This window comes from Pleurodeles waltl, chromosome 5 (genome assembly GCF_031143425.1).
Source record: "Pleurodeles waltl isolate 20211129_DDA chromosome 5, aPleWal1.hap1.20221129, whole genome shotgun sequence".
Classification (NCBI taxonomy): Eukaryota; Metazoa; Chordata; class Amphibia; order Caudata; family Salamandridae; genus Pleurodeles; species Pleurodeles waltl.
The window spans coordinates 823,529,786-823,557,154 of record NC_090444.1 but is presented as its reverse complement, the minus strand read 5'-3'; the positions used below and the strand labels follow the sequence as shown (position 1 = coordinate 823,557,154).

Here is a 27,369-nt window from a genome sequence, read left to right as displayed (position 1 = left end):
GCATGCCTATGACCGCACTTTCGCAGAGGAATACAAAAATAAACAACACAGTGGAAGGATGGCACAATGCCTTCCAACCCACACTAGGCAGAACCTGCCCTAAAAACCTAAATATTTATAGAAGCGTTGCAAAAAGAGCAGAGCAACCAACAACTATGGATGAAGCAATCTGCACGTAAAGTTTGCAAACAAACCAAAAGGATGTATGATATGCTTCAATGCAAAGTCAAAGGGCCTCATCAGGAGTTCGTCAGACGATTTGCACCGTCCGAACTTCCGACGGGGAGGTTGCTGCCACACTGGCTACCTCCCCACCAGACCCAGAAGACCGCTAGCAGTCCACCAGCACCATCAGGTAGGACAGACCGCTACGGTCACAAGGAAGCACAAACAGGCCTGCAGAGCCCGTGTAGCTGTCGGACTCCTTACAAGGTTGCACAAGCCATTGTGACTGTGTGATGGTCCAACAACCATGTATAAGATGGCAGAAATGGATAGTATAAAGGGAGACACTCACCTGCAGGCAGACTTAAACATTCAGTGCCACCATGGAGCCCTTTAAAAATGTTATGCCGCTGCACCTGCTTATCCAAAGACAACCAAATCAACACTGCCGTGGACGCCAACAACCGTTAAGTACACACACCTACATGTATCATTAACCTTAAAAAAATGTGTTACGCCTGCTTACACTTCATGGGGGCATGCCACGGGCAGCAGGTACATGTCTCAAACCACACAAACATACATGCACACAGTCACTATATGCCCCCTTTGGGCAGTACGCACACACTGCAACACTATACAAATACACACGACCACAGCTCAGGCACAGGGACAGTGGAGGATACACAACATTGTCACACCACTGGCCAAGGACTGCTCACACATAAAACACACTTATGTATGAAGTGGCACGAAACACAAACACCACCACCATGAAACGCATGTCCAAGCAACCCCAGAATTTTCTCTACTGATGAAGGAATAATCCAGAAACACATGTGTCTAGAGATACAGCAATGACTGCACCAAATGACGTGAATATTTTGATGAACTTTGAAACCAGTGTGCTTAAAAGATACACTAATGACTGTTGAATATTTGCACTACGATAACCAGCATGCTAAGGGGTAATGGCGCATAGATATGAGGCAATGTGCTCCTACCCCCTCCTTTTACTGTTAAAAGGCTCCCGTGAGCCGATAAACAGGCGAGCTAGGGAGCGCCTGCACGCCCGTAGCGGTATTGAAACCCGAGAAATTAATGGCAGCATGTCTAAGCAACCCCAGAATTGTCTCTACTGATGACGGAATAATCCAGAAACACATGTGTCTAGAGATACAGCTATGACTGCACCAAATGAGGTGAATATTTTGATGAACTTTGAAACCAGTGTGCTTAAAAGATACAGTAATGATTGCTGAATATTTGAAATACGATAACAAGCATGCTAAGGGGTAATGGCACATGGATATGAGACAGTGTGCTCCTACCCCCTCCTTTTACAATTGCATGGGTAAAGTCTTGGAACCACACTAACCATACAACAACTAGGAGTCCTCTTAATCCTCAAACCTGTCCCACATGCAGCAGATCTCTGTCAACTAATGGCAAACAACAGTATCCCATTGTAAATTCCATTCTCACATTTCCCACACAAGGTCATGCACACATCTATTTGCATATACATAATGAACCTACAATTAGAAATGAGGCCCTGAAATCATGCTACGTGGGATCCCAAAGGTTCTACATCATGGAGTATGTGACATGAAAATAACCATGTCACACAGGAAATCTTTTAACAATGTACACTTCAACCAGTGACATCTGTCACAATAGATTCAAGGAGGTGGTATCAATCTAACTCAGATAGGCCTCACATGTGGCACTGAAAGAAACACTGTTGCGTCAGGTTCAATATGCCAGGGAGAGATGTCCCTAGAATGAACAACACAACGATTTTGCAAAACCCAGGATAGTCAAAACTAATGTCCGTCACCCATTACAATGACATCCTCTGTGGGTTTCTGTAATAGACATCTGTCCCTTGCATGTTGGAGGGACACAGAACTTTAAAAGAATATTAGAAGGCCCTCAACCTGTTGCCCAATGAGCACCAACATCACTAACCACATCTTGAACATCCCAATCTTGGTGTCTGTCTGTGGATAAATGTCTGTACCTAAACACATGTGATGTAAACATCACTGTAACTCACTCCATGATGCATGCCAGCAGTCAGGGCACAATCCTCAGTCATTACACATGTGCAGTGCACTTTTCCACATGATTCAACATCACGGGCATAGATAAACACAACGTAGTTTCACACTCTGGACCTAGCTGTCATCTCCCTCACAGCTACTGCAGTTCTACATGCCAAATTACATACTATGACATATGAAGGTATATGTCAGACAATGAACAATTGTGACACACTCCTGTCCATGGCACCAAATGAAATGGACTCCCATTGTCGATTTACCATGCCACTAACAGTAACCCATGTACATATATGTGAGGGAATACAGATATCATCCCATCAACATAGGTTGATCATGCATGGAACTGCAGCATAGAAATGTTTCCTAAAGAGAAAGGACACATGCTGATATGTAGGCACAAGGAATGTTGATAACAGTGATGACACATCATACATGTCAATAGACATTCCACACTTACCAAGGGAAAGTAGTTTGCTACAGCTGATAACGAATAGCTAGGTAATCCATGTCATGTGTATGATGGGTGCCAACACATCATAGACGGTAGTGATGCACCAGCACCCATCATACACAGATGAAAACTAACTCCTTTGTGGCACATGTCTACATACACCTATACCCAGACACATGGCAGATTATAGTAGTCGACAATCTACTTAGCTTTGGCCTGTAACATATAGGAAGAGTGATCTGTTGTATAGAAATTAGACCCACTAGAACAAAAATCAGTAAGTGAATGATCACTTACAAAGCCATTTGTGGTCTCTGCTTAGCAAATGGTTTGAGGATTCCCCCCAGTTTTGTCCTAGGTCCCAGGTCCAAAAGGCAAGACACACCAGTTTGGTACACATGACATGTCAGCACAAAGAAGCTCCCACCTGCTATGTGACAAATGGCTCATCCCTCATTGTCAGGGGGAGCAGTCAGTACCTCACTCAATCACTTAGCAATGGGACGGGCGTGAATTTGCCGTGTACTCACCCCCTTGTGGCTGCTGTGCTGCCCTCAAACGCCCATCTAGCTCTGGGTTGGTCACAGCCAGAATGTAGGCCATTAGAGGGGTCATGGTCCTACAAGCACCCCACCCACGCTGGGAGAACAGGCCCAGCTGGGTCTCCGCGATCTTTCAGGCCCAGCACCTCAGGTCCTCCCACCTCGTGACAGTGGGCGCTCCGCTGGCTGTGGACCCCAGGATCTGCACCTTCTTGGCGATGGTCCTCCAAATCCCCTTTTTCTGATGGGTGCTGGCCTGAATGGATGCAAAAGACAAGACAAGAAATTATGTCAACAAGTCCCATTCAAAATGGCAGAGTCACATACATGTAAGTACACAAAAATGAGAATATCCTGTCTTGCCCATACTGCCCAAATGTGGGACATAGCAGTCATTGAATACAAGAAGATGACTACAAACACTTTCCAACATGCAGCCCTAACCACTACCCAGCTCAGGCCTTGCATTGTGTAGGTAGGTCAATTGACATCTTGTGGGACATGATCTAGTAATCTGATAGAGATCAGAAACACTATGCAAAAACATCACACATATGTGGCTTCTGGAAGGGGTAAACTCCTCAGCTATGAATGCATCCAAACACTCACAATCTGCGAGAATGATCCTCTGCATACAGTCCTTACAGGCTACTGCCAGAGTACAAACTCTAACATCACACATGGGTAACAACGAAGGGATTGGTATGGTGGGCACAGAAAGAGCCTATAGCCTGTCCATGCGTGGACATGTGCAAATACAGATGCAGACTCGTGCCACTTCAGGGGTTGGGGGGGGGGTCTGTGTGTCTCATCAACAATACAAAACACACTTTTTGGCATATGTGTCCATAATACATAGATTACCTTCAGAATAACATAGGCATGCATTGAACATTTTCTGCAATGTGACCAGACAACTGAGTCACATATCATGGGTTATCAGAAACAACACACAGTTTACACTTATGCAATGTCAGAAATGTAATGAGCCTGCACAGGACACGTGTCCTGTATGAAGGTGACAACAGGGCTGTGGGATTAAGGGACCTGTCAAGGCTCTGAATCACACACTCACAGTGATGCCAAGTGCAAAACAGTCACAGATCATCAGCTCTCCTCTAGTACTGTGTACATTCTTATGAGAGGACAGAGCCTCAATATGCTGCATTTTAGCATTGAGGTAAGGTTTGGCCTCATAACATGTTGTGCTGGGATACAGCGAGTGGGCACAGAGCCACAGTTGCATACCAAAAGTGAAACAACACCACCTCAGACTTATACAGATACAGTGAGATACATTTGACAGGCCCCAGACTCTGCAGGCTGAGCAAACAGACCTACATTAAACTCCATTCCCAACACTTCCATGCATGACTGTACATCATGCAGCTAACATCCAATTGGCATATGGTGTTTTTTGTGCCAACCTGAGGGGCAGAGTAAGGCAGGAGAGGCTTTCCAAACAACAGTTTAGCACAGGCAGATGTGGTTTGAAATGTCTGTGGCACCAAACACACTGATAACATTACACACAACTGGCACAAAATGCTCATGCTGTCATTCAAATACATGTGCCCTCACACTGATGACATCCATGAGGTAAGAGATGTCTGGGGATGGCTTTTGTTAGACTTGGCACGGTGTCCCTTAACTTTTTGCCTCTGCTTCCAGGTTGATTCTGTGTGCTGGTTTTCTGACCAGTGCTAAAGTGTAAGTGTTCCCTGTATAAATTATATGTGTACATTGGCTTATCCATGATTGGCATATTTGATTTACTAATACGTCCCTAGTAAAGTGCAGTGGAGGTGCCCAGGGCCTGTAATTCAAATAATACTAGTGGGCCTGCAGCACTAGTTGTGCCACTCATACTGTAAACATGGCTCAGACCTAGAGCTTGGGTGTAGCCTGCATATGCTGATGAGCCATCTAGGCTGGAGGGGAAGGGAGGAGAGGCCACTTACACCTGAAAGGGCTGTGCCTGCCCTCACACAATGTAGTCTCCAACCCCCTGGTGTGTGTCTGGGGCCTGGCCTGGGCAAGGCAGGATCTTGTGAACAACAGAGACTTCCCTTTGAGCCTACTTCAAAGGCAGAAAGGGGTATAAGTATTGGACCCAAAACCCCTGAAAATCAGATTACTTCAGGAACCAAGAGGAACCTCTGCCAAGGAGAAGAACTGGAGGAAGAGTACTGCCCCTTTGCCTGTGACTGTGCTTTGCTGAGTTGGCCTGCAGTAGCTGCTTCTGCCTGAGAGAGGACAAAGACTGACTTTTGTGTGACTTCCCACTGGTGAAGAATCTCCAAGGCTTGAACTGAGCTTGCTTCCTGTTGTTGAAGTCTCAGGGACATCAAACACTTCTATTTGCCAGCACCTGGACTCTCTGCTGAGACTCCTGCCATGGCAAGTGGTGCCCTAACCTGTCTCTGGGCCCTTGAAAGGTGAAGCTGGTGGAAAAGGACAGAAATTCATGTAGAGATCACTGTGTGGGGAAATTATCACGGAACCATTCGCAACTTGGCTGATAAACGACACGCCGCCGGCCTTGCAGCTGAAATCGACGCTCCACCTGCATTGCAGCTGGGAGATCAACACATCGCGGTTAGAGAAGTGATGCGCAACACCCACGAGCGGCTGCTAACGACGACGCAAGCACAATGACACTACGCCACTGGATTTTGAATGCAACATCGCTGGGCGTGAAAAATCAACACAAAGCCTACCTGGACCCGAGATGCCCGTATGGGAAAAAACACATTGCTCTCTTGCAGGAGAGAGAAAATGATGCACGCTAACCCGACTGTAGAAGGAACAACGCTCAGTCTCGCTTGTAAGTGAGAAATCAACGCATTGCTAGCCTTTTTCAACCCATACTCACCCATGCAGCTTTATTTTTGACGCTAACCAGGTACTTTGTGTAACAACAGCATTCTCACTGTTTTCTAAAGATTAGGGGGGGTCATTACAACCCTGGCGGTCAAAGACTGCTAGGGCTGTTGTGGCGATTGCACCGCCAACAGGCTGGCGGTGCAATCCCGGGAATTATGACGCGGCGGAAGCGCCGCGGTCGCACCGCCGGGGCCGGCGGTTTCCCGCCACATTTGCCCCGGCGGTGATAATCTGCCTGGGCATCGCTGCTTGCAGTGCTGCCCAGGGGATTACGAGTCCCCGACCACCAGCCCTTTCCTGGCGGTTTGAACCGCCAGGAAAAGGCTGGCAGTATGGGGAGTTGCAGGGCCCCTGGGGGCCCCTGCACTGCCCACACCACTGGCATGGGCAGTGCAGGAGCCCCCCGACAGGGCCCCATGCAGCTTTTCACTGTCTGCATAGCAGACAGTGAAAAGCGCGACGGGTGCAACTGCACCTGTCACACGGCCGCAACACCGCCGGCTCCATTTGGAGCCGGCTCCTGTGTTGCGGCCGAGATCCCCGCTGGGACGGCGGGCGGAAACCAGGTTTCTGCCCGCCAGCCCAGCGGGGATCTCATAATGACCACGGCGGGAGTGCGCCCGCATTGGCGGCCGCCCAGCGGTCAGATCTTGGCGGGCAGTCATAATGAGGGCCTAAGACTCTTATTCTTTTAAAAATTCATATCTTGACTTGTGTATGTTGGATTTTTGTCGTTCTGGTCTTGTCTGATTTAGATACGTATTACCTATTTTTCTAAACTGGTGTTGTGTCCATTTTGTAGTGTTTTCACTGTATTACTGTGTGTGTTGGTACAAATATTTTACACAGGGCTTCTGAAGTTAAGCCTGACTACTCAATGCCAAGCTACCAGAGGGTGGGAAAAGGATAATTTGGATTGTGTGTGACTTACCCTGCCTATAGTGAGGGTCCTTACTTGGACAGTGGGAAACCTGACTGCCAACCAAAGATCCCATTTCTAACAGCTGTTATGTCACCCCACCCGGTAATGTGCCTCTAACACAAGGTAGATCAGGGTACAATCAATACACACACACACAGACACACACACACACACCACAATGTATCAGAAATCAACACCTGACACTAAATACAAATACATGCACATTGACTCCCTCATTGATGCACACTGACTGCACCTACAGGGCTTAGAGTCCACATTCGGCCACACAAGGTCACAATATAGCCTGTGAGGAGGGAATATATGTTGAAGTACAAGACAAAGCTATGCACATGAGGCACTTACCAGCTCCTGTGGTGCAACATAGATCTGTTCATACAACGGTAGGACCTCAGACACCTGCTTATCCAGCTCCTCTGGTGAGAAGGCTGGGGCCCTATCACCTGCTGGATGTGGCATGATTGCTCCCAGAGGCGGTAAACAGCAGCTCGGGTAGTGGAGGACTTGCTGGCATCAGTGTCAAGTCAAGTGAGGTATTTTGCGAACATGGCGGTCACGCCTGCCACCTACATGGCTGTCACTTCCGGCGGCGGACACAGCCATTGGCCTACGACTGCCACTGGCATCATAGTTAGCCTGTGGATGTGTCCGCCGCTGCGCCAACCGCCTACCGCCATGACGACTTCCAACGGAGGTACGGGCAGTTACCAATGTCCTGTGGAGTTGGTCAGGCATCCACCATTTTAGAGACCTGAAATGTGTTGTATTGGTCTGACAAATGCATCACACCTCCGAAATTGTTGGGTTTTGCATCAACTGCTTGTCTTTTCTTGTCATGTGTCTCCTACTACACAGACACTATAGTTGTACATTGCTAGGCATATTTGTAGGAAGTTGGCTCTGTATATACTATCTCAAAGTGAGAGATAGTATGCACAGAGTCCAGGGGTTCCCCTTAGAGGTTGATAGTGGCACAATTAGATAATACTAATGCTATATTTTGTGGTAGTGTGGTCGAGCAGTAGGCTTATCAGAGGATAGTGTTAAGCATTTGTTGTACACACACAGGCAATAAATGAGGAACACACACTCAAAGACTTAACTCCAGGCCAATAGTTTTTATATAGAAAATATATTTTCTTAATTTATTTTAGAACCACAACATTCAAGATCTGAGGTAAGTAAATAAAATGCAAGGTACTTCACACAAGTAAGTAGGGAACTTTGATTTAAAACAGTAGTACACACAGTTTAGGTTAAAATGGCAATAATCTATTTTAAAAGTAGACTCTGCAAAAATCAACAGTTCCTGGGTGAGGTAAGTTTGGTTAAGTTTTTCAGGTAAGTAAACCACTTACACAGTCAGTCTCCTGGGCATAGACAGCCCACCGTTGGGGATTCAAGGCAACCCCAAAGTCACCGCACCAGCAACACGGGGCCGGTCAGGTGCAGAGGTCAAAGGAGGGCCCAAAACACATAGGTGCCTATGGAGAACAGGGGAGCTCCAGTTCCGGTCTGTTGGCAGGTAAGTACCTGCGTCCTTGTGGAGCAGACCAAAGGGGTTTTGTAGAGCACTGGGGGGGGGGGACAAACAGGCACACAAAACACACCCTCAGCGGCACAGGGGCGGACAGGTGTAGTGTGCAAAGCAGGTGTCGGGTTTGCTATTGAAAGCAATAGATGGACCTGGGGGTCAGTTAGGCGATGCAGGCAGGGCAAAGGGGGGCTTCTCGGGCCAGCCAGCAAAAGGGCTAGGAAGAGGGCCGCCTGCTGGTCAATTCTACACTGGTGGGTGTTTCCTCTCGGTCCTGGGGGCTGCGGGTGCAGTGCTTGGTCCAGGCATCGGGTTCCTTGTTACCAGGCAGTCGCGGTCAGGGGGCGCCTCTGGATCCTCTCTGCAGGCGTCACTGTGGGGGTGCAGAGTGGTCGTCTCGGGTTACTCACGCCGTCGCAGTCGCCTGGGAGTCCTCTCTGCGGTGTTTGTTCTCTGGAGCTCGAGCCGGGGGCATCAGGTGCAGAGTGAGAAGTCTCGCGCTTCCAGTGGGTAGGGAGAGTTCTTTCAAAGTTGCAAAGTTGTTGCTGTTTTTGAACAGTGCTGCTGTTTTCGGGTGTTTCTTGGTCCTTCGGGTTCAGGGCAGTCCTCTGAGTCCTCAGAGGTCGCTGGTCCCTGTCAGATGCATCGCTGTGCAGGTTCTTTGAGTCTGGAGACAGGCCGGTAGGGCTGGGGCCAAGCCAGTTGGTGTCTCCATTGTCTCTGCAGTGCTTTCAGGTCAGCAGTCCTTCTTCTTGTTGTAGGTTACAGGAATCTGATTTCCTGGGTTCAGGGTCACCCCTAAATACTAAATTTAGACGTGTGTTTAGTTCTGGGTGGGCAGTAGCCAATGGCTACTGTCCTGGAGGGTGGCTACACCCTCTGTGTGCCTCCTCCCTGATGGGGGGGGGGGCACATCCCTATTCCTATTGGGGGAATCCTCCAATCTCAAGATGGAGGATTTCTAAAGGCAGGAGTCACCTCAGCTCAGGGCACCTTAGGGGCTATCCTGACTGGTGGGTGGCTCCTCCTTGTTTTCCTCATTATCTCCTCCAGCCTTGCCGCCAACTAGCTGGGATGCCCTGGGGTGCTGTAAGAAAAGGCATGAGCCTTTGAGGCTCACCTCCAGGTGTTACAGTTCCTGCAGGGGAGGTGGGAAGCACCTCCACCCAGTACAGGCTTTGTTCCTGGCCACAGATTGACAAAGGCACTTACCCCATGTGGCCAGAAACTCGTCTGGTTTTGGCAGGCTAGCAGAAACTGGTCAACCTAGCACTAGGAGTCGGACTGGTATTCAAGGGGCATCTCTAAGATACCCTCTCTGGGTGTGTTTTACAATAAATACCACACTGCCATCAGTGTGCATTTATTGTGCTGAGAAGTTTGATACCAAACTTCCCATATTTCAGTGTAGCCATTATGGAACTGTTGAGTTTGTGTTTGACAAACTCCCAGACCATATACTCTTTATGGCTACCCTGCACTTACAATGTTTAAGGTTTTTCTTAGACACTGTAGGGGCATAGTGCTCATACCTGTGGTATAGTGCACCCTGCCTTAGAGCTGTAAGGCCTGCTAGAGGGGTGACTTACCTATGCCATGGGCAGTGAGAGGTGGGCATGGCACTCTGAGGGGAGTGCCATGTCGACTTAGTCATTTTCTCCCCACCTGCACACACAAGCTGTGAGGCAGTGTGTATGTGCTGAGTGAGGGGTCCCCGTGGCATAAGACATGCTGCAGCCCTTAGAGACCTACCCTGGCAACAGGGCCCTTGGTACCAGGGGTACTATTTACAAGGGACTTATCTGTGTGCCAGGGCTGTGCCAATTGTGGGAACAAAGGTACAGTTTAGGGAAAGAACATTGGTGCTGGGGCCTGGTTAGCAGGGTCCCAGCACACTTTCAATCATAACTGGAATCAACAAAATGCAAAAAGCCAGGGGGTAACCATGCCAAGGAAGGCATTTCCTTTCAATATTGCATTGAGGCACAGCCCCGCGACAAAGGTCATTTTAATGCTTGCTACATCAAGTCACAGTCCGAGAGGTATGCTTTGTTGCATAATTGTTGATATGTCAAAGTAAGGGGGTGACATGTGACTGCTGTGTGATTAGCAGTTTTGATAGGTACTGTGTATCATGTCCAAACCTCAGTACATGCCATGTCACATTTCAATATTGACAGGGATCCTGTATGTTGCAAGGGACACATTGAATAAGTGGTTCTTGACATTGTATACATAGGTTCTCCTTTTGTTTCTATTGTATGTTTTAACTTTTTCTGGTGATTGATAGCACTGTGACCATTGTCATAGGTTGACCTGTTAGAGCACCAATGAGGGTGTGCGTTAGGTGATGTTTTTTGTTATTTTGTTATTTGGCATGGGGTTTTAAGGCTTGATATTTAGGTGAATCACTATTCCTCTCACACCATTTGGTGTACACTGTCTTTCTTTTCTATAAAGGACATTTTAAACTTGACGCTAAGTTTTATATGGTTTGAGCATTTTGGTTTCTAATACAAACTATGTATTTATAATTTAGAGCCCTGAAGAAGTCGTTGGGGACAAAAGGATTATCCCAAGACGAAACACGTGTTGGCTCAATGTGTATGGCTCAAGATGTATCTTCATGAAATTTATTGATTATCAGAAGATGTGATCCAATAAATCCTGGATGGATTTGGACTTTATAAAGACTGGTGTGATATCTATGATTGCGTTCACTTGAACTCTACTCACTTGAATTTTGACAGAAAGAAGAACGAGGGGGGACCTCACATTGTGTTTATAAGTGTAGTGTGTAGAGGGGTGCTGGGAGTGTAAGAAAACACCAAAGAAAACACCAGAGCCCAGGAAAGCAGGAGAAAAACACAGCAAGTTCCTAAAACACACTAGAAGTCATGATAGAAGATAATGCAAGAACCCGAAGAGACTGCAAGACACCAGCAATGGATTCCTGGACCTGAAGACCTGTGGAAGAAGGGGACCAAGTCCAAGAAGCACTGAAGAGTCCAGGGAGAACAGGACCCCCATCTAACCCGGATGAAGGTCCCACAGGAAGAACCACCGGTGAGAAGACAAAGTCAGTATCGCACCAAAGAAGACAGACGCGGGTTCCTGGTTGGTGCAGAAGATGTCCCACACCGGCTGGATGAATGCAGTCTGGTTTGTGTCGCTGGATTCCACCAACAAGCCCTGGCTCACGCAAAACAAGCGGTTGGTGGCAAATGGCACTCCCAGGGACCAGGAGGGACCTGGTGGCCTCTACTCAGGCAGGAGGAGACAGAGGGGGCTCTCAGCAACTCCAAGAGCCCTCAGACCACCAGACAGCATGCATAGGAGTCCCACAGCACGGGGACAAAGGAGGTGCAAATGGAGGTCCACGCAGCATGACACAAAGGATTCCTACGCCACCAGACAACCACTCAGGAAGCTGTGCATCACAGGATGTCGTGCTGGGTGCCTAATCTGTGCTGTGCACGTAGAACGTCTTGGAAGGTCGCACACAAGCCTTGGCAACTGCAAGTCACGTGGTGCACGGGGGTACTGTCTTGCGGGGGGAGGCAAGCTCTTACCTACACCAAAGTTGGACAGCTGGAAATTGGAACTGTCGCAGTCACTTTAGTCCACCTGTGTTTGCTGGATCCATACCTGACATCTGGAGAGGAGAACCAAGCCACCAATCGTCACTGCAGAGAGGTGCCTGCTGAAGCAGGGAATTGACTCCGTCACTCCACGGGAGATTCCTTCGGTTCTTCTGGTGAAGGCTGAAGACAGGCAGTCCTCGGAGGATGCACGACCTGGAAACTGTTGGAACTGCTGGGAGGAGCTGAAGATACAATGTTGCAGAAGTCGTCTTAGATTCCTTGTTGCAGTTTTGTAGAGTTCCTGGAGTAGTCAGTGGTTGATCCGTCGGTAGAAGATGAAGTAAAGCATACAGAGGATTCCTGCTAGAGTCCTGCAATCTGAATCTGAAGAAACAACCAGAGGAGACCCTAAATAGCCCTGACAGGGGGATTGGCCACCTAACCAGGTAAGCACCTATCAGGAGGGGTCTCTGATGTCACCTGCTGGCATTGGCTACTCAGATGCTCCCAGTGTGCCCCACCACCTTGAAATCCAAGATGGCAAAACCCAGAGACACTCTGGAGGAGCTCTAGGTGCCACCCCTGGGGTGGTGATGGACAGGGGAGTAGTCACTCTGCTTTCCTTTGTCCAGGTTCGTGCCAGAGCAGGGACTGGGGGTCCCTGAACCAGTGTAGACTGGATTATGCAAGGAGGGCACCATCTGTGCCCATCAAAGCATTTCCAGAGGCTCTGGGAGGATACCACTCCTATGCCTGTAACACCTATTTCCAAAGGGAGAGGGTGTAACACCCCAATCCTAAAGGAAATGCATTGTTCTGCCTTCCTGGGATTGAGCTGCTCAAGCCCCAGGGGGGCAGAAGCCTGTCTGTGAGGAGGCAGCAGCTGGGGCTGCCTGGAAAACCTCAGAAGGCTTATATGGCAGTACTGGGAGTCCACCGTGGAGCCCCAGAGTGCATGGGATTGTGCAACTAATAGTGGAATCAGTATTGGGGTACAATTCCCAGTTGTTAGACGCCTTACTGGGCCATATTCGGAGTTACCATTGTGAAGCTGTGCATAGGTATTGACCTATGTCCAGTGCACACTTAAAATGGCGTCCCCGCACTCACGAAGTCCGGGAAAATGGGCCTGGACGATGTGGGGCACCTCTGCTAGTGCACGGGTGCCCTCACAAACAGGTACTTTGCACTCAGCCTTCAGAGTTGGAAGACCTGATATATAGGTGACTTATAAGTGACCTGGTGCAGTGAAAATGGCTGTGAAATAGTGCATGCACTATTTCACACATGCTGCAATGGCATTCCTGTAGAAGCCTTTGTATAGGCTCCTTATGGGTGGCCAAAGAAATGCTGCAGCCCATAAGGATCCCCTGGAACCCCAATGCCCTGGGTACCTAGGTATCATATACTAGGGACTTATAAGGGGGGACCAGTATGCCAATTTGGAGTGAAAAACTGACTTACCAGTATGTAGTGGAAAATTCACTGATGTTTGTTATGAGTTTATGGTCATAGGCATAAATTCCCAAGCTAAACTCCTTGTATTATGAATTATCCAGGTACCTTCACCATGCCATCTTCATGCTGGCATTTCAGAGTTGTGATATTGGCTGGTATCAGATGCTGTTCTGACATAGGAAGAGGACATGGATTGATCCAGGTAATGTTGGTCACAGATTTAGGGTGTATGAGTCCTGTGGCTAGGCAGCTTGGACAGTGTGTGGAAGGAAATCTGAAGTGCAGGATACACTGGTTTGATGTGGTGTGCTGGTCCAGTTGTCACATGTGTGCAATCATATGGCCTTGAGATATGTTCTAATCAAGTGTGATCCATGCATTCTCCCTTCACATTGTGTTGACAATAATCATGTATGACCTGGTTGTAGCTGTAGATGTGTTTCCTCATTGCAGGCCAGAGTGCCTGTGCACAACACTGACAAGGTTGTATCATACCCACAGATGTTTTGTCATTGTAATGGGATGGGCCCATGATCAGCGACTGTTGTACTGCTCTCTGTCTCTGCCATGGCTTATGAAATGTAGGCAGACCATGGTTTGGCATGTGATAATGCTCAAGCTAGTGACAGCATCCACTAATCTGTTAGCCTATTCAAAAGGACAAGGTCTGACAAAGCCTTGTCTTCTGTGGTCTGGGGGGATGGCACTTTGGCATATCTAGCCTAATTCAATATTTTTCAGACATTCTTGACTTTGACATTTCAGACATTTTGACAGCCTATGTGCTGTACAGTGCAATAAAATATTTGGTATGACCAGAAACTTGTTTCATTGCGTTGCTATCAGTCCTCAGCATTATACTTTTTTTGGTGAGTTTATTTACATAGGTGTTGGACATAAAAAACGGATGCTGCAGAAGATGAAAGTGAGGGGATCAGTCATGGTTGATGGAATCATGTCAGTAGATCCCACAACATTTGGAGTCCAAAGTCCAGTGTCCTACTACCATGGAAGATGGAATGTGGTGAAGTTAGGTAGGGGTCACTTGCTGGCAGTGGTTGGTGTCTTGCCATCTGCATTTCCTGGAGTCTTGGGTGGACGTCCTGGCTTGTGGCTACAGAGGCAGGAGTGTCTGAGGTGGGTGCTTCCCTTCCAGTGGCTGCCACCATTGCAGAAGGGTCTGGTGCTGCTGGGCCAAAGGATGGGGTGTGGTGTTGCTCACAGTCCCTGATCTGTGTAATCCTAATCTATACCCCTGATAGGAAGGCCAGGATGGTATTAGCAGCCTCCCGCTTTTCTAATGACTCAACAGTAGTCCCTCTGCCGCTGCTTGATTTCCTAGAGGTCGGTAAGTACCTGGCCCATCACACCATGAGATTCCTGGTAGGCTCCCAAGATTTGGCTGATGGTGTCCTGGCCAGGACAATCCCCAGTGGCCTTATGCCACTGGCCCACAACATCCCTCCCAAGCACCCTACCCCCATGTGTCTGCACCCTTTGCACAGGTTTCCCCCCACCACTGGTTCCAGGATCATCTTTGTCAGAGGTGTGTTGCTGTGACTCAGGATCCAGGACTGGGGGCACAAGATGGTAGTCACTGTCATCGGGACACAGGTTTGGGGGGAGGGGGTAGAAAGGGGGGTTGCTGTCTGAGATGTAGATGCAAACAGACCGGGAGGAGTCGATGTGGTCATGGTGAGGCTCATTAGTGTCATCTGACCTAGTTGCCGTGTTGGGCCAGAACCGTCCTCAAAGTCCAGACATCCAGGAGTGCTGTCACTGAGGGTTTCATCCACGGGGGTACTGGCAGTCTCTTCAGCGGTCTCGGTGTTCCCAGTGGCAGCTCGACCTATTGATGTGAGTGATACAATATTGTGACATCTGCCTCCAATAGTTGACCCTGACATTTAGCGAAAACCATGAACACATTGGATTGGCAGCTTTACCTTTTGCGACTGGTACACATGCTATCAATTGTATAGATCTGACAATTCCGAGATATGCCAATTCCATTTAAGTCAACCAGCTACAGAATGTATGAGTTCATTAGCACTTGGGAGGATGGTCACAGACTTACATCTTACCAGCAGTGCAGGCAAAACAGTGGCTTGGCAGGCTGTGGCTTAGATCCTGTTAAGTCCTAGTTGACTGTTATGCAAGCAGACCCTGGAAATTGTTGTACACATAATTGTAGTCATCATGTGGTCAGTACACTGTGAATGTGTCTGCTGCCAATACCATCCAGGTGATGCATCTTGAAGCCTTTGGCTCATGTTTTTTTGGGTGCACACAGGTTGAGCTGTCCTTCCTGTCCACAATAATTTTATCTTGGCTTAGCTGCTCAAGATGGATCTAGAGGGCATATTTAAGAAAAGTGGCACTGCACTTGCCCCCTTAGTGCCCCCCTAACACCACCATGTGCGCTCCGTATTAAAAATACGGTGCACAATGGCGGGAATTAGGGGACTAGCAGCACAATTTGTTATGCTAGTCCGGCGCTTTGCAGGATTGGCATCAACAATTTTTACGCTAATCCTGCAAAGCACCTAGAGGCCCATTGTAACCAATAGAAGTCTCCTTTTAATGCCTGTTCTGAATAGGCATTAAAAGTGCCGAAAACATGGCAAACATGGCGCAACGAAATCAATTATATTTCCTTGTGCCATTTTTTTGCCCCCCTAGTGGGTGAACCCCCCCCCCCCGCATACATTATGCCTGGCCCAGGCATAATGTAGCACAAAGGGTTACAAAGTGGCGCAATGCATGAAATGCGCCACTTAGTAAATTTGGTGAGGTGTTTTTGGCCATGTAACGACACACTAGCATAAAACATTATGCTAATGTGGTGTTGGAATGGCGCTAGTGGCTCTTAAATATGCCCCTAGGTGTTTAGCCTCATCACACAGTGTACCATATCTGTCTCTTGGTCCCTCCCAGGTGAGTAAGGTTCATTTGTGACTTCACAGACATAGGCTTTGTGACATATGCACAGTGTCCTGGTGACAGAAGTTATAGGAACTGGTCCTCCTGGTAATGTTCTCCAAGTACTACACAGTATACATAAGTTATCCTCCTAGGTGTGTACACTTCCAGGTCAACACAAACAAGGATATTGGGGCAGATGCACACTGTGCTTGTGTTTGGATTTTGTGAGACAGAGCCTCCTGGTCTTAGCAGTCATGGCCCTCCTTATATTTCATATAGTTGTTATATGTCACCCCCTCAGATGAGTGTACTTCATGTGTGAATTACCAAAGAAGGGTTTATTTGGAAAGTGTACACTGGACTGGTGTTTGGAGTGACAGTAAGGGATCTTCCTGTGACTGGCAGCCATGGATCTCACCTCTATTACACAAACTATACTGATAGTTTCCTGCCAGTTGAGTACACCAGTTATAGTTTAGTACACAGGGGTATTTTGGGGGAGGACACTGTTTTAGAGTCTTGATTTGGGGGAGCATTGTCTCCTGTGAGTTGCAGGCCAGTCACTCTCACTGCTTCACAATACCTGACAGGTGCCAACTACCCCAGTGAGTATACAAAATATGAGCTTTGACATACTGTTTTCAGGGAAGGGGATACTGTCCTGGTGTTTGTAGTGTCAGTGGCAGTGCCCCCTGGCCTTATCAGTCCTGCCAGTGCTTGTACTACCCACGCACTATACAGATATCAACCTCTCTGGAGTGTACACTTCAATGGCGAGTTCAGGGATAAGGGTCATCAGAGCAGAGGACAATGTTTTGGCTGAGTGGAGTGACAGTAGCAGTGCCTCCAGGCCTTAGCAGTCCTGTCATTGCTTGTACTACCCACACACTATACAAATGTCATCCTCTCAGGTGGGTACACTTCACTAGAGATTTGCCAAACAAGGTAAATTTGAGTATGATACACTGTTCTGGTTTTTGTAATTGTAACACAGTGCCTGTTAGGAATTATAGTGCTGTCAATCCCTGTACTACACACAATATACACAGCTATTGTCCCCCCATGTAAGTCTTGTTCACATGTGAGAAGCCAGACAGTAGTCCATGGACAGGTAGACACTGGGCTGGTGAGTGGGGTGACAGTGAAGGTGGTCAAAGGTGAGCAGTGAGCATGCTTGACAATACATTTTGGTGATATTTTAGTGTTGAGACTTGCCAGACTCCACTTCCCAAGTATTCCTGTCAAGCCCTCAGGATGCAGGATGGCCAACATCTTCGCCTCCCAGTATGTGAGTTGTAAAGTAGGAGGGGGATCACCTCCAATCTTCTGGACATGCAGTGGTGCCTGGATGCCATGGAATGGTTGTTCCACCGCTTCCTGATGTTACCCCTTATGTGCAGGGTAGGGCTTACAGAATTCACTCTGTTGACTATCCTTTGTAACATTTCCATTTTCATGGTGATAACAATGTGCTGGACTGGTGCTCCAAATCCACCATGACTCTTAACTCATCATCAGTGAAAGAGGAGTTTTTTCTTGGATGACATGGTGGTGCTAACGAAATGGATTGAAATTAACAGGTGACAGTGAGTTTGTGAAGTTGGGAAGTGCATATGGATTTGCCTTGAAAAATATTATGTGAAAGGTGTGGTTTATGATGTGGGAAAATTGTAGGCATGCCTATTCTAATTCTTTATTTTCTCTGTTGTGCACTCTTGCTACTGTGCGTTGTAGATGCAAAGGATTGTGGTGTGTGAAGGGGTGTGTTTTATAATGTGGTTTGCAGGTGTGTCGAGTGTGGCGATGTGCATCAGCTGTGTTGTTTTCAAATCCATCTAATGTGGTGTTACTGTGGTGACTGTAAACCGCAGTGGTTCGGACCACCATTGGGTGACCGCCATGGGTGAACCACCACTGCGACTTCTGACTTGTAAACCGGTCAGTGATTGGTCAACATGCTGTTGGTGCTGGTGGCCAACCCGCCAATTTCAGGCCCTCCACGGGACTGGCGATCTTGAGATTTTTGACTAAAATGACACACATATAAGGTAGCAGTAAAAAAAAGCACTAACATTGCCAATAAGTCTCGCCTTTGGGACATTATAAGTGTTTAGCCAGAGCTATTGGCTCAACTAATGACTTTAAACTATGCTGTAGAGCACTGTGGCTTCTGTGCAGCATGCTGAAAAGTTATGATAATAGAGTGTTATAAGCAATACCATATCCCAGAACAAAAAACAAATAGACTATGATGACTGAAGGTACAACTCAAATCATTCCACCAGGGCATTCAAACCAAACGTGGCTGATAAATCTAAAGATCGATATAAACGTAAAAGATTAAACAACCGCAATTCGTAGACCAGAAACTTTAAAGAATGTATCTGCTAGTAAAAACTATTACCCTCAAAGGCCATCATAAAGCTGTTCAAAGACATTTCAAATAAACTTGTTTATTGTTTTTCAATTAAAAGTTTATGACAACAACAGTTCTGGGCAAGGACCTACAAGTATTGTTTAACAGGAAGGATAAAGCACAAGTTAAATTCCTTATAATACTGGTTGTCAGTCACACATCACATTACCTATGGTGCGACTGATGAAAACATTGTACGTTCCATTTTGCTTGATGAGCAGACCTTCATGCAACAAGGTCAGTGACAAGAAACCCACACAGCGCTCTCAGCACGCTATACATGAAAAATGTCACTAGCTGTTATTCACAGCTCTTAAACACGGTAAAAGAAATGTATAAAGCGCTGAGTAAAAAAAAAACTAAAAAATGCATTACTATTAATGTAATTGTATTACACTGTAAGAGTTTTGTAGCAGGCTCATAAACTGAGTGAGCAATCTCACAGGGTACCAGTAACAGTGCTTGGATACTACCCATCTGAGCGCTATAATAAAAAGGGCCAAATAAAAACAAGCAGTGCCTGACATTAACACCCATACCGACCGAGGAATTGGGGCAACAGGGGAATATGCGTGTGACGTACCCAGACACCTCCAAGAGCAGTGCAAAACAAACCAGCATCTTCTCCCCCTTCCTTGCCCTCCACACACACTCGATGTGTCACAGCCCACAATGTGCCAGCCCCATTCCAGCTGGATCCCAGTTCTTACTATTGCAACGGTGATGGTACAAAAAAAAAATAACAATGGCGAGTTCTGCAGAACAAGCACTAGAGTTCGTAAAAACAAGTCCACAATAAGCCCAGCCTAGGAAAAGAAGCCCGACACAAGCCCATTCCCAAAACGACATTGTTATGACACTAAAGGCAATGTTGACATCAACATTAGAATTATCTTAGTTTATTTATTGTAATTATTGGTATTTTGATGATGATTGTGTGTGGTATTTTGGGACACAGAGAGAGCAGAATAAACAAGCTTCAGTAGTGTCACATTTCATCAAAACAAGTTTGCTTTTCAATTTATATTTATAATAACAATGCCCTATTGTGATGGCCTAACGTCAGGTCATCCCCTCCCTCTTTAATTCAGTGAAATGGCCAGCTCATGAATAAAGAGTGAGAATAATAAAGGTGTGAGCAGGCAGCCTTGGTTTAAGCAGTTTTCCATTTACATTTTTGGAAAATGCCTGATGTCATCCCCAAGCAAAACCTGACACCAGGTAAAAGAAAAAAGTGTTACTATGATTTTAAGTGGGGACACCAGTATGTCCAAATCTCAAAGTATTCACCACAGGGTGAGTCTGTGCAAGCGGTCAAATTCAGTTGAAAAATCAAAACAGGCTATGTAGACAGGGATTCCCTGCTATAGTACATATTTCTCTAAAATCCCCTGCAAACCTGTGATGTTATCAAGGGTGGAGCTATTTGGTTTAAAACTAGTTTGCTTCACTAAGATGATATTATTGCCGTAACTGTGCAGAAGATTTAGGACACTCTTGGTGAATTTATTTGTCCTGGAGCCAAGCAGCATCTGCCTGTAGTTACTAGGTTGACTAGTTGTGTCATTCTTATATAGTGGGGGAAACATATTGCTCGACCATGAGATAGGAACTGCTCCAGTTAAATAACAATATTTGAATAAAAGTGCCTGGTATCCTGATCACAGATTTTCCTCCAACTTTATAATTGTGACAGGTATTTGATCTGGGCCGCTAGAGCCAGACGCAATGGCTCGATGAATGATGTTCTTAATCTGTGCTTTAGATGGGCAATTTAAATCTACTACCTCAGTAAAAGGAATGTCAGGAGGGGAGAGGGTCACTTCATCTAAAGAATTAGCAGCATAAAGATTAGAGATGTAATATGACCGGTCCCACTGGCCAATGCAATAATTTTCCAGGAACTTGTAGAATCTTTATGAATTGCTGCCTCGTAGAGATCTATTCAGATTTGATCTGCCTGTTGTTTTATTATGGTAGATTTTCATTGTTTCCTTCTCATTTTTAGCAAATTAAACATTTCCCTTCTCTCATTAGAAAAGTATAAAAATTGCTGCCTTTGTAATTTGTCCATCAATTTCTTCAGACTAGACTCTTCAAAAGGATCTTTAAAATGTCTTCTACTTAGCAGAGGAAGTACTTGCGGCAAATGACTCTTTACCACAAATGTCATCATACCCTGTTAAAATTTAATGAGTGAGGTTAATTCCTGCTCTGTTATAGCTTTTCAAACATTTTTGAAAGCTTTCTTTGGTTTTTCTTTGCTAGAGGTGTTCCATTGCACCATACCACTGGATAAACTAAAATGCACCTTCTCTCCCTTCAAGTTCTACGCTGAGATGTCTTCTGGATCAATATTACTGGGAAATGAAAATGAAACATTCTACAATCACTCAAAGAAGAGTCTAAAATCTCAAAATCAGATAATAAACCAAATGCAGAATATCAATTGTTGAGCTACTCTTTATACAACAATGGGCGGGGTAGGATGAAATATCTTTTTTTCCAATTTCCTTTTATGATAATGGTCCTGCAATCCCCCCAAAGTTCAAATATGAGCTTCCCTCTTTTTTTGCTCTAAATGACATTGGAAAAGTGGGACTAGGGATGTTCAGAACTGCTTCCTTTTCTGTCTGCAACAATCTTATAGCGCGATTGGAGAACTTAGAGTTACAGTACCCAACAATAATTAGTTATGTTTTCCGTTTCAATTACTTGATATATAAATTTGAACAGGGATTTGGCAGGATCATCATTTATTTAGACCGGGAGAAATATGTAAGTTAGCAAGAAGAAAACTAGCCATGTCTAACATCACCATTCCAATTAAACAATATTCATTGTACTAAATTTGAAGAGTGACAAAATATCACTCAGCAAATTGGCAATCCATCCACCTGCATGGCCTTTTCTGATTTTTTTTGCTGGACAACTAATTACATAGAAATTATCACATTCCAAATTCCCCGAACACCAAGGACCTCATTAAAACTTTGGCAGTCTTTTTGGAAGACCGCCACAGTCACAGCCACCAAAAGACCGCCATATTGTCATCTGACCGCCGTATTAGGAGTCACACTGTGAAAACCGCTATAAAACAGCCCCACATCTGACACCGCCAGGACACAGGAGGGTGGGAAAGAGGTGGTTCCACCACCAGCACCACCAGGCCAACACAAATTCACCCACTAGATTACAAGCCACAAATCAGCACAGCAGTTCTACCACGTCGGTAAACCACTGACGGTGCGAACCGCCACAGTCAAAACCCACTACTGTCAGAACACAACACCATATTGGACAGTTTGAATACCCCACACTTGACACACACCCAAACATCAGACAGACATATTCACAGTACAATATAACACACACCCACACAACCCACAATCCTTTGGAACTAAAACAACATACACATATACAGAGAGCAGGCAATCACAGAAAGAGAACACCCTAACACCACTGGCACACACACACACCACAAGCATCTTACACCAAACACCAGCACAACTAACACAACACACATTATGAGCACACACAAATCACTACAAGCGCCCATCACTCACAATGCACCACCCACACCCCATTAATCACCCAACACCGCACACTTACACACACACAACACCCCACCTCCCGTCAACACAACCACAACCATGTCCCCACAAAAGCACCCATGGTTCAAAGACAACGAGTTGAGGGTCATGGTGGATAAAATTGTCAGGGTAGAGCCACAACTGTTTGGAGCACAGGTCCAGCAAACTTCGATTGCCAGGAAAATGGAGTTGTGCAAAGAATAGCCAGCAGGCTCAACTCAGTAGGCACCCATCAACGCACAAGGGAGGACATCAGGAAGAGGTAGAACGACCTACGGGAGAAGGTACGTTCCATGGCATCACAACACCAGATCGCCGTGCACAAGACTGGTAGTGGGTCCCCACCTCCACATTTCACATCTTGGGAGGAGAAGGCCTTGGACATTCTGCATCCAGAGGGCCTGACTAGAATAGCTGGGGGACTGGACTCTGGTAAGTACTCACAACTTCCATGTCACACAATTGTCATGTCCTGCATGCTTCCTCACCACCCAAGTACTCCCTAATTCACTGTATGTCTCACTACACCTTCCACGTATTCACCAATTCACCAATTGCACCTTTCCTGCATGCCACACCTCCATCCATCCCAACTGCCCACACAAAACTTGGCAAAGGCACAGAGAGCAACGGCTGATACTATAACTCCGTCTCCAACAATGCACTGACCTATCTATGTTAAAACCTGGAATGTGCACATCGCATCACATCTCTTGCATGTATGACTACATGGCAATAACTGCAATGAAATGGCACAACACATTGCCAACCAAGGCTACACACAGCTACAGCTCTGTGACTAATCCAAGTGGCCACTCATCCAGATCGCCAGCCCTAAAATGGACTCACCATGGTATGGAAGGTAAGATGGCAGACTCCATGCACATGCATACCATGCACAGACAGGACATTTAACCTTGCATACTCACATACTGTCCTCCCACTAGGACACCATGGTGCAATGTCCAGCCATTTCGTGTCACATCTAGCAAGCCTGACTATTCACCATGTAACAGTGCTGAACAGTCATGTGAAGTTTCAGACAGTACCTGAACCTATCCTCCGAGCTATATGTACCAAACCTGACTGACAGCACCCAACATGGAGTATGGAACATGGAGTATGGAACACAGACTATTGTGTACCACTAATGGTATGCTGTGCAGCATCTGTCAATGTCATGGCTGGGAATCATGTTAAGCCACTATATGCATCTGACAAAGAGATAACAAAAACACACTTTTACCTCTGTGTCTCACTCCATCCACAGGTACCACTGCCAGTGTCACCATGTGGAGGATACCAGAGACTGCCAGCCCTCCTCTGGATGAAGGCCCCAGTGAGGACAACATGCCTGGATGTCTGGACACTAACAACCTACCTGGCCCATCTGGGACATCTTGTCAGTCTACGAGTCCTTGCCTCACCCTGCCCACATCTATCTCCCCCAACCCTGTAGCTACTGCTTCAGAGCCAACTCTTCGTCCCCAAACCTGTTTCCCAAGGACTGTTCAAACTATTGTGTGCCCCACAGTACAGGGACCTGAGTGGACCCCTCAAACCCCAGACAGTGAAGGTCCTGCTAATACTGGGAGTGGGCACACTGTGCCAGGGGCACAGGGACATGGGGGCAGGGGGCGTAGGAGGGAAGCTGTGGGCCAGAGGATGGGGCCCCCAAGGGACTCCACTGACCAGGAAACCATCTCCCAAGTCCTGGGAGCATACCAACAATCCCAGGACAGGATGAGCCAGATTATAACCATGTTGAGGGAACATCAAAGGCTGCAGAGGGAATACCACCAAGAGGTCATGCATCAGCGGCAGGCCCACAATGCCACCATGGCCTCCATTGCAGAGGTGCTGAGGGACATCGTATATCATACAAGTGGGTTCAAGTGCTAGTAACCTCTGACACCACTCTGTGACATGCCAACAAGAAGATACAGAGAATAAGAGATTAACAGACAAGAACTAAACAAGTGCAAGCTGTGACACTTGAAATAGAATAATGCCTAGAAGAAGAAGAAAAGAGAAAAAGTGGCCTATGGTACTAACTGCCATATGTACCCCTGTTCCAGCAATAATTATCACTATAATACTTATTATATATCATGAAGAAATACAAATCCCATATCTGGACCAAGAACATTATATAAATAACAGTGTAAACAAAATAGGGATTACCAATGCAGTAGAACAAGAAGAAGGGGAGAACTCTAGTGTGGTAGAAAGGGAGGGGAACAGGACACAGTGGATAAAATATTCCAAATGGGAGGAAGATGGGAAAAATTACAGGGATAATGCATTTGTGCAAATGGTGAAATTTTATAAGGAATTGGCAAATGTGTCTGATTGCTATATTTGTACACATATACCCACCTCTGCCCAAGGAAGGACAGATTACGCCCAGATTCCTCTTCCTCAGTATGCTTCATGTCACATACTAAACAGCATGTTTGCAAAGGAAGTAAATGGGACTATAAAGAGAAGGCCACCTAAAAGGAAGAGGAAGGTTGGAAAAGGGAGATTAAAAGAGGGAAACAGTGGGGAAGGAAGAGAAAGTAAAGGAGGAGGTAGGATGGGTGTGTGTGGACAACTTGTACCGGAAAAAGGTGAAGCAGAGCTACTGGAAGCATTTAACATAGGAAGAGATGAGGTTTATGTACAGGGGGAGAAGAACATAGATATATCACAAATATCCCTTTCTATACATAAGGAGAAAAGGGGGTCATGGTGTTTTCGATGCCTCAAAGGCAGCATCCCAAGACCAAATACATTTTATGATAAGGTGTGTCGAATGGTTACATCAGTAATGAAATGCCCTAACATACACCTCCCCAACCATAATAAGAGCAGCATAAAAGTAGGAGAAAGCACCTGCTCCAAATACTCTGATTTGGATAACATACGGAAGGGCCCAGAAGGTTTGTCTATAGGTCTCTCAGCTCCAAGGGGAATATACATAGTATGCGGGACATCTGCATATTTTAGACTGCCTGCAGGGTGGCAGGGCTCCTGCTACCTGGCGTTCGTACTACCCCGAATGTTGCATATAACAAATTTGACCAATGCAACACAAAAGGCACCGGGTAGGGTACGAAGAAGAAGGGCACCTACTTGGTTGGATAGGTTCATAGCAGTGGAAGGAATAGTTGTGATGCCATTAGGAATAGCGCATTCAGAATATCAAATACACAGATTGGCAGTATTGGTAGAAACATTAGCAAGTTCTACTGCAGCAGCATTAGGTAACATTACTGAAGAACTTACAGACCTAAGAGCTGTTGTAATACAGAACAGACTTGCATTAGACATCATTTTAGCAAGAGCCGGTGGTGTATGTAACGTGATCCATCAGGAATGCTGTGTTTTAATACCAGACAACAGTGGGAATGTGAGGATGGCAATAGGGAAAATAGAGGTGGTAGAAGAAGGAGCAAGGAAAGTGGCGGATGTGACGGATGTGACGGAAATAGGAGGAATACTAAAGGACATCGCAGCATGGTTCCGTGGTTGGGGATCCTGGCTGATAGAAGTACTGGTGGTGGGAATAGTAGGATTTATAACATTATGTGTGTTGATAAGGGTGTGTCCTTCCTGTTTGAACATGTTAATGAAGAAAATGTGTCATAAGGACACTGAGCACCATCATAAGAGAAGGCATGAGGATGAGACCAGGGAAAATGATGATATTGAAATGACACCTGTCCATCAGGATGATTAAATGGTCAATGAGTGTTTTCATTGGGTATCAGAGGGCGGAATGTGGAATCACGTTCTCCTGGATCCATTTGGACCTAGTAGACCCTGTGATACACAATGAAAATACAGGCCTGTTTCTGTTGAACACATTAAAATGTTGAATTAACTAGGCCTTGAAGAAATGTCTATTGTGCTTGAAACGCATTATGTTGCAAGGCTTGCTAAACTGATGGCCATCATGAGACACCACCGCATGCTAGCTTGCGAAATCCTCACTGCTAAAAGTACTAACGTATGCACTTATGGTTCCTCTTTCTCCACATATAGATGTATCACAAGACATTTGATTCAGAGGACATTGTGCAAGCTTCCTGTCCATGATTCTAACCCTTATATGGAACATCACGTGTGCTATATAGAAACATTTAATCATACGACATTATCAAGAACCAATGAAAATGTATTCAAATGTCTGCGGTTTAATGCTATAAAAGATCATGCATTACTTTTTTGGGCAGACTGTTCGAGCTGGATTTTGCTCGCTCAAGTCTCCGTGTACACGTATTTCTTATTGTGTCTTATTAGTTCTTATTAAAAGTAATCTTATGAAGAGCGGCTGGTCTCGGTTTGTTTCCTGAATTGTCTGGATCTGAAATACTCTGACAGGGCTTCGATAACTTGGCTTCGACATCTGGTGGAGAATTGCGATCGGATCTACTATCTCACAGGCTCAGCTCCTGCCTCTCTGCGGATGGGGGGGCAACGGCGTCTTGGGCTGGTCGGGTCCCCTCCGGGGCAGGGTGTTGGTGCTGTCGTGAGTATCTGTCATTTCCTCGGTCCCGTCTGTTTATATTTTAAGTTTTGTTTCCCTCTTCTTCTCTCTCTCTCCCTCTGTTCGCAGAGGGTGTTGTATAGGGGGGAGGTGGCGGGGGGATTTATGTAGGTGGCGGGGGGATTTATGTTTGCACTTCTACATGGAGTTGTGGATAATTGTACTATATGCTATTCCTATTAGCCTGCTGTTCTTTCTTGTTATGTTTGTTCTTTGTTTACGGTGGCATGCGGATGTTCCTGTCCCCATTATTCCAGACTCTTCTATAGTACCTC

The 27,369-nt window shown here is 46.3% G+C and overlaps 1 protein-coding gene across 2 annotated transcripts in view; it reads right to left on the bottom strand.

Annotated features, from left to right (window-relative positions):
• TMEM200A (transmembrane protein 200A) overlaps positions 1-27,369 on the bottom strand; it is a 512,506-nt gene that overhangs the window by 268,413 nt on the left and 216,724 nt on the right. The window contains exon 3 of one of the 2 annotated variants that reach the window (XM_069234850.1): positions 3,213-3,480. The exons of the other annotated variant lie outside the window; for it this stretch is intronic. The gene's annotated coding sequence lies outside the window, so the exon portion shown is untranslated. The remainder of the gene's footprint in view (positions 1-3,212; positions 3,481-27,369) is intronic. 2 annotated transcript variants of the gene reach the window in all.